The sequence below is a fragment of the Triturus cristatus genome, chromosome 12 (genome assembly GCF_964204655.1).
Source record: "Triturus cristatus chromosome 12, aTriCri1.1, whole genome shotgun sequence".
In the NCBI taxonomy this organism is placed as follows: Eukaryota; Metazoa; Chordata; class Amphibia; order Caudata; family Salamandridae; genus Triturus; species Triturus cristatus.
In genome coordinates, this window is record NC_140595.1 from 381,440,527 (window position 1) to 381,448,781 (window position 8,255).

The following is an 8,255-nucleotide window of genomic DNA, read 5'->3' on the forward strand; positions in this document are numbered from 1 at the left end:
ATTTCTGCACCCCTGTTCCCCCCTCTGCACCCTTCTTCCCTATTTGTCCAACTTTCTTGCCTCTTTCTACACCTCTCGTCCCTCTTTCTGCACCAGTCTTGCCTCTTTCTGTACCTCTGTTGCTTCTTTCTACACTTCTCTTGCCTCTTTCTGCACCCTTCGTGCCTCTTTCAACACCTCTGTTGCTTCTTTCTGCACTGCTATTCCTTCTTTCTGCACCCCTCGTGCCTCATTCTGCACTTCTATTGCTTCATTCTGCACTTCTCTTGGATCTTTCTGTACTTCTCGTGCCTCTTTCTGCACCTTTCATGCCTCTTTCAGCACCTCTGTTGCTTCTTTCTGCACTTCTCGTCCTTCTTTCTGCACCCTCTTGCCTCTTTCTGCACCTCTGTTGCTTCTTTCTGCACTTCTCTTGCCTCTTTCTGCTCCTCTATTGCTTCTTTCTGCACCTCACTTGCCTCTTTCAGCACCTCTGTTGCTTTTTTCTGCAGATTTCTTGCCTCTTTCTGCAGCCCTCTTTTCTCTTTCTGCACCTCTCTTGCCTCTTTCTGTACCCTTCATGCCTCTTTCAGCAAAACTGTTGCCTCATTCTGCATTTTTTTCCTTCTTTTTGCAACCCTTATGCCTCCTTCTGCACCTCTGTTTCTTGTTTCTGCACTTCTCTTCATTCTTTCTGCACCCTTCGTGTATCTTTCAGCACCTATGTTGCTTCTTTCTGCACTTCTCTTTCTTCTTTCTGAACCCCTCTTGCCTCTTACTGCACCTCTGTTGCTTCTTTCTGCACTTCTATTGCCTCTTTCTGCACCTCTCTTGCTTCTTTCTGCACCTCATTTGCCTCTGTCAGCACCTCTGTTGCTTTTTTCTGCAGATCTCTTGCCTCTTTCTGCACTCCTCTTTTCTCTTTCTGCAACTCTCTTGCCTCTTTCTGCACCCCTGTTCTTGCAAATATCCTGCCTGTTTCTGTACCTCTCTTGCCTCTTTCTGTATCTCTCTTGCTTCTTTCTGTATTTCTCTATCTCTTTATGCACCCTTTCATGCCTCTTTCAGCACCTCTGTTGCTTCTTTCTGCACTTCTCGTCATTCTTTCTTCCCTTCTCTTGCCTCTTTCTGCACCCTTCGTGTCTCTTTCAGCACCTATGTTGCTTCTTTCTGCACTTCTCTTTCTTCTTTCTGAACCCCTCTTGCCTCTTACTGCACCTCTGTTGCTTCTTTCTGCACTTCTCTTGCCTCTTTCTGCTCCTCTCTTGCTTCTTTCTGCACCTCATTTGCCCCTTTCAGCACCTCTGTTGCTTTTTTCTGCAGATCACTTGCCTCTTTCTGCACCTCTCTTGCCTCTTTTATCACTTCTGTTGCTTATTTCTGCACCCCTGTTACCCCTCTGCACCCTTCTTCCCTATTTGTCCAACTTTCTTGCCTCTTTCTATACCTCTCGTCCCTCTTTCTGCAACAGTCTTGCCTCTTTCTGTACCTCTGTTGCTTCTTTCTACACTTCTCTTGCCTCTTTCTGCACCCTTCATGCCTCTTTCAACACCTCTGTTGCTTCTTTCTGCACTGTTATTCCTTCTTTCTGCACCCCTCGTGCCTCATTCTGCACTTCTATTGCTTCTTGCTGCACTTCTCTTGGATATTTCTGTACTTCTCTTGCCTCGTCCTGCACCTTTCATGCCTCTTTCAGCACCTCTGTTGCTTCTTTCTGCACTTCTCGTCCTTCTTTCTGCACCCTCTTGCCTCTTTCTGCACCTCTGTTGCTTCTTTCTGCACTTCTCTTGCCTCTTTCTGCTCCTCTCTTGCTTCTTTCTGCACCTCATTTGCCCCTTTCAGCACCTCTGTTGCTTTTTTCTGCAGATCACTTGCCTCTTTCTGCACCTCTCTTGCCTCTTTTATCACCTCTGTTGCTTATTTCTGCACCCCTGTTCCCCCCTCTGCACCCTTCTTCCCTATTTGTCCAACTTTCTTGCCTATTTCTACACCTCTCGTCCCTCTTTCTGCACCAGTCTTGCCTCTTTCTGTACCTCTGTTGCTTCTTTCTACACTTCTCTTGCCTCTTTCTGCACCCTTCGTGCCTCTTTCAACACCTCTGTTGCTTCTTTCTGCACTGCTATTCCTTCTTTCTGCACCCCTCGTGCCTCATTCTGCACTTCTATTGCTTCTTTCTGCACTTCTCTTGGATCTTTCTGTACTTCTCTTGCCTCTTTCTGCACCTTTCATGCCTCTTTCAGCACCTCTGTTGCTTCTTTCTGCACTTCTCGTCCTTCTTTCTGCACCCTCTTGCCTCTTTCTGCACCTCTGTTGCTTCTTTCTGCACTTCTCTTGCCTCTTTCTGCTCCTCTCTTGCTTCTTTCTGCACCTCACTTGCCTCTTTCAGCACCTCTGTTGCTTTTTTCTGCAGATTTCTTGCCTCTTTCTGCAGCCCTCTTTTCTCTTTCTGCACCTCTCTTGCCTCTTTCTGTACCCTTCATGCCTCTTTCAGCAAAACTGTTGCCTCATTCTGCATTTTTTTCCTTCTTTTTGCACCCCTTATGCCTCCTTCTGCACCTCTGTTTCTTCTTTCTGCACTTCTCTTCATTCTTTCTGCCCTTCTCTTGCCTCTTTCTGCACCCTTCGTGTCTCTTTAAGCACCTATGTTGCGTCTTTCTGCACTTCTCTTTCTTCTTTCTGAACCCCTCTTGCCTCTTACTGCACCTCTGTTGCTTCTTTCTGCACTTCTATTGCCTCTTTCTGCACCTCTCTTGCTTCTTTCTGCACCTTATTTGCCTCTGTCAGCACCTCTGTTGCTTTTTTCTGCAGATCTCTTGCCTCTTTTTGCACTCCTCTTTTCTCTTTCAGCAACTCTCTTGCCTCTTTCTGCACCCCTGTTCTTGCAAATATCCTGCCTGCTTCTGTACCTCTCTTGCGTCTTTCTGTATCTCTCTTGCTTCTTTCCGTATTTCTCTATCTCTTTATGCACCCTTTCATGCCTCTTTCAGCACCTCTGTTGCTTCTTTCTGCACTTCTCGTCATTCTTTCTGCCCTTCTCTTGCCTCTTTCTGAACCCCTCTTGCCTCTTACTGCACCTCCGTTGCTTCTTTCTGCACTTCTCTTGCCTCTTTCTGCTCCTCTCTTGCTTCTTTCTGCACCTCATTTGCCCCTTTCAGCACCTCTGTTGCTTTTTTCTGCAGATCACTTGCCTCTTTCTGCACCTCTCTTGCCTCTTTTATCACCTCTGTTGCTTATTTCTGCACCCCTGTTCCCCCCTCTGCACCCTTCTTCCCTATTTGTCCAACTTTCTTGCCTCTTTCTACACCTCTCGTCCCTCTTTCTGCACCAGTCTTGCCTCTTTCTGTACCTCTGTTGCTTCTTTCTACACTTCTCTTGCCTCTTTCTGCACCCTTCGTGCCTCTTTCAACACCTCTGTTGCTTCTTTCTGCACTGCTATTCCTTCTTTCTGCACCCCTCGTGCCTCATTCTGCACTTCTATTGCTTCTTTCTGCACTTCTCTTGGATCTTTCTGTACTTCTCTTGCCTCTTTCTGCACCTTTCATGCCTCTTACAGCACCTCTGTTGCTTCTTTCTGCACTTCTCGTCCTTCTCTCTGCACCCTCTTGCCTCTTTCTGCACCTCTGTTGCTTCTTTCTGCACTTCTCTTGCCTCTTTCTGCTCCTCTCTTGCTTCTTTCTGCACCTCACTTGCCTCTTGCAGCACCTCTGTTGCTTTTTTCTGCAGATTTCTTGCCTCTTTCTGCAGCCCTCTTTTCTCTTTCTGCACCTCTCTTGCCTCTTTCTGTACCCTTCATGCCTCTTTCAACAAAACAGTTGCCTCATTCTGCATTTTTTTCCTTCTTTTTGCACCGCTTATGCCTCCTTCTGCACCTCTGTTTCTTCTTTCTGCACTTCTCTTCATTCTTTCTGCCCTTCTCTTGCCTCTTTCTGCACCCTTCGTGTCTCTTTCAGCACCTATGTTGCTTCTTTCTGCACTTCTCTTTCTTCTTTCTGAACCCCTCTTGCCTCTTACTGCACCTCTGTTGCTTCTTTCTGCACTTCTATTGCCTCTTTCTGCACCTCTCTTGCTTCTTTCTGCACCTCATTTGCCTCTGTCAGCACCTCTGTTGCTTTTTTCTGCAGATCTCTTGCCTCTTTCTGTACTCCTCTTTTCTCTTTCAGCAACTCTCTTGCCTCTTTCTGCACCCCTGTTCTTGCAAATATCCTGCCTGCTTCTGTACCTCTCTTGCCTCTTTCTGTATCTCTCTTGCTTCTTTATGTATTTCTCTATCTCTTTATGCACCCTTTCATGCCTCTTTCAGCACCTCTGTTGCTTCTTTCTGCACTTCTCGTCATTCTTTCTGCCCTTCTCTTGCCTCTTTCTGAACCCCTCTTGCCTCTTACTGCACCTCCGTTGCTTCTTTCTGCACTTCTCTTGCCTCTTTCTGCTCCTCTCTTGCTTCTTTCTGCACCTCATTTGCCCCTTTCAGCACCTCTGTTGCTTTTTTCTGCAGATCACTTGCCTCTTTCTGCACCTCTCTTGCCTCTTTTATCACCTCTGTTGCTTATTTCTGCACCCCTGTTCCCCCCTCTGCACCCTTCTTCCCTATTTGTCCAACTTTCTTGCCTCTTTCTACACCTCTCGTCCCTCTTTCTGCACCAGTCTTGCCTCTTTCTGTACCTCTGTTGCTTCTTTCTACACTTCTCTTGCCTCTTTCTGCACCCTTCGTGCCTCTTTCAACACCTCTGTTGCTTCTTTCTGCACTGCTATTCCTTCTTTCTGCACCCCTCGTGCCTCATTCTGCACTTCTATTGCTTCTTTCTGCACTTCTCTTGGATCTTTCTGTACTTCTCTTGCCTCTTTCTGTACCTTTCATGCCTCTTACAGCACCTCTGTTGCTTCTTTCTGCACTTCTCGTCCTTCTCTCTGCACCCTCTTGCCTCTTTCTGCACCTCTGTTGCTTCTTTCTGCACTTCCCTTGCCTCTTTCTGCTCCTCTCTTGCTTCTTTCTGCACCTCACTTGCCTCTTTCAGCACCTCTGTTGCTTTTTTCTGCAGATTTCTTGCCTCTTTCTGCAGCCCTCTTTTCTCTTTCTGCACCTCTCTTGCCTCTTTCTGTACCCTTCATGCCTCTTTCAGCAAAACAGTTGCCTCATTCTGCATTTTTTTCCTTCTTTTTGCACCGCTTATGCCTCCTTCTGCACCTCTGTTTCTTCTTTCTGCACTTCTCTTCATTCTTTCTGCCCTTCTCTTGCCTCTTTCTGCACCCTTCGTGTCTCTTTCAGCACCTATGTGTCTTCTTTCTGCACTTCTCTTTCTTCTTTCTGAACCCCTCTTGCCTCTTACTGCACCTCTGTTGCTTCTTTCTGCACTTCTATTGCCTCTTTCTGCACCTCTCTTGCTTCTTTCTGCACCTCATTTGCCTCTGTCAGCACCTCTGTTGCTTTTTTCTGCAGATCTCTTGCCTCTTTCTGCACTCCTCTTTTCTCTTTCTGCAACTCTCTTGCCTCTTTCTGCATCCCTGTTCTTGCAAATATCCTGCCTGTTTCTGTACCTCTCTTGCCTCTTTCTGTATCTCTCTTGCTTCTTTCTGTATTTCTCTATCTCTTTATGCACCCTTTCATGCCTCTTTCAGCACCTCTGTTGCTTCTTTCTGCACTTCTCGTCATTCTTTCTGCCCTTCTCTTGCCTCTTTCTGCACCCTTCGTGTCTCTTTCTGCACTTCTCTTTCTTCTTTCTGAACCCCTCTTGCCTCTTACTGCACCTCTGTTGCTTCTTTCTGCACTTCTCTTGCCTCTTTCTGCTCCTCTCTTGCTTCTTTCTGCACCTCATTTGCCCCTTTCAGCACCTCTGTTGCTTTTTTCTGCAGATCACTTGCCTCTTTCTGCACCTCTCTTGCCTCTTTTATCACCTCTGTTGCTTATTTCTGCACCCCTGTTCCCCCCTCTGCACCCTTCTTCCCTATTTGTCCAACTTTATTGCCTCTTTCTACAACTCTCGTCCCTCTTTCTGCACCAGTCTTGCCTCTTTCTGTACCTCTGTTGCTTCTTTCTACACTTCTCTTGCCTCTTTCTGCACCCTTCGTGCCTCTTTCAACACCTCTGTTTCTTCTTTCTGCACTGCTATTCCTTCTTTCTGCACCCCTCGTGCCTCATTCTGCACTTCTATTGCTTCTTTCTGCACTTCTCTTGGATCTTTCTGTACTTCTCTTGCCTCTTTCTGCACCTTTCATGCCTCTTTCAGCACCTCTGTTGCTTCTTTCTGCACTTCTCGTCCTTCTTTCTGCACCCTCTTGCCTCTTTCTGCACCTCTGTTGCTTCTTTCTGCACTTCTCTTGCCTCTTTCTGCTCCTCTCTTGCTTCTTTCTGCACCTCACTTGCCTCTTTCAGCACCTCTGTTGCTTTTTTCTGCAGATTTCTTGCCTCTTTCTGCAGCTCTCTTTTCTCTTTCTGCACCTCTCTTGCCTCTTTCTGTACCCTTCATGCCTCTTTCAGCAAAACTGTTGCCTCATTCTGCATTTTTTTCCTTCTTTTTGCACCCCTTATGCCTCCTTCTGCACCTCTGTTTCTTCTTTATGCACTTCTTTTCATTCTTTCTGCCCTTCTCTTGCCTCTTTCTGCACCCTTCGTGTCTCTTTCAGCACCTATGTTGCTTCTTTCTGCACTTCTCTTTCTTCTTTCTGAACCCCTCTTGCCTCTTACTGGACCTCTGTTGCTTCTTTCTGCACTTCTATTGCCTCTTTCTGCACCTCTCTTGCTTCTTTCTGCACCTCATTTGCCTCGGTCAGCACCTCTGTTGCTTTTTTCTGCAGATCTCTTGCCTCTTTCCGCACTCCTCTTTTCTCTTTCTGCAACTCTCTTGCCTCTTTCTGCACCCCTGTTCTTGCAAATATCCTGCCTGTTTCTGTACCTCTCTTGCCTCTTTCTGTATCACTCTAGCTTCTTTCTGTATTTCTCTCTTTATGCACCCTTCATGCCTGTTTCAGCACCTTTGTTGGTTCTTTCTGCACTGCTCTTGCTTTTTTCTGCACCTCACTTGCCTCGTTCTGCACGTCTCTTGCTTCTTTCTATACCTCTGTTGCTTCTTTCAGCAATTCTCTTGCCTCTTTCTGCACCTCGCTTCCTTCTTTCTACACCCCTCCTACCTCTTTCTGTAACATTCTTGCCTCTTTGTGCACCCCTCCTACCTTTTACTGCACCCCTATTGCCTCTTTCTGCACCTCTGTTGTTTCTTTCTGCACTGCTCTTACTTCTTTCTGAACCTCACTTGCCTCTTTCTGCACCCCTGTTTCTGCACCTTTCCTGCCTGCTTATGCACCTCTCTTGCCTCTTTCTGCACCTCTGAGTTAGAGGTAGTTTTAATCCCCCTGCCCTATTCTGTACTAGGTCCTTACAGGGGAGGTTATGCCAATCACAGGGATACCCCAACCCATAGTGTACCCTAGTGTATGTAGGTGTTTTCACTGTATTCTAAGTGTCTTTCAGGATAGCACTGGCTCCGGGCCTGGTTATTCAGTTACCACCAGTACCAGTCAGGAAAAAGTTGGGGGCACAGGATGACTTTGAAACAAGGCCTCTTTCTGCACCTCTATTGGTTCTTTCTGCATATCTCTTACTTCGTTCTGCACTTTTCTTCGCCTTTCTGGACATCTGTAGCCCCTTTCTGCATTTCTCTTGCTTCTTTCTGCGCCTTTCTTCGTCTTTCTTCACATGTTCTACCTCTGTAGGCATAGTTAGAAATTAGCATTTAAAAAATCTTAAATATTCAGTGAAAAAAACATAGGTTTCAGGGATGTTATCGTTAGAAATTATCATTTAAAAAACCTTTGAAATTCACTGAAACAAACCATAGGTTTCAGGGACGTTACAGTTAGTTGGACATTTCACTCATACAAAACCAGAGAAATTTGGCCGTTATAGTAAGTTACGCTAACTATGATTCGTGCCCCCGCAATGCACTGCTGATGATGTCACGTATTACATCATTCATGACTTCGTCAGTGACATCACTGATGACATCTCAAATGACATCACTGATGACATCATCCACATGATAATCTGATGCACCTCCTCACACCCTAATATAACCTTTGATACACCCACTCTAAAATACAGACTACCATTTTCGAAACCATAGACACACCAATACCAGTTACTACATACCCACTCACTGATTCCTAGGTCTACACACATGTCCACTCATTCACCCATGCAGTCACTCATACATGCAGTCACTTATCAATCCAGCACTATCATTTGCACTCATGCACCTATACAGACACTTACACATTGCCACTCA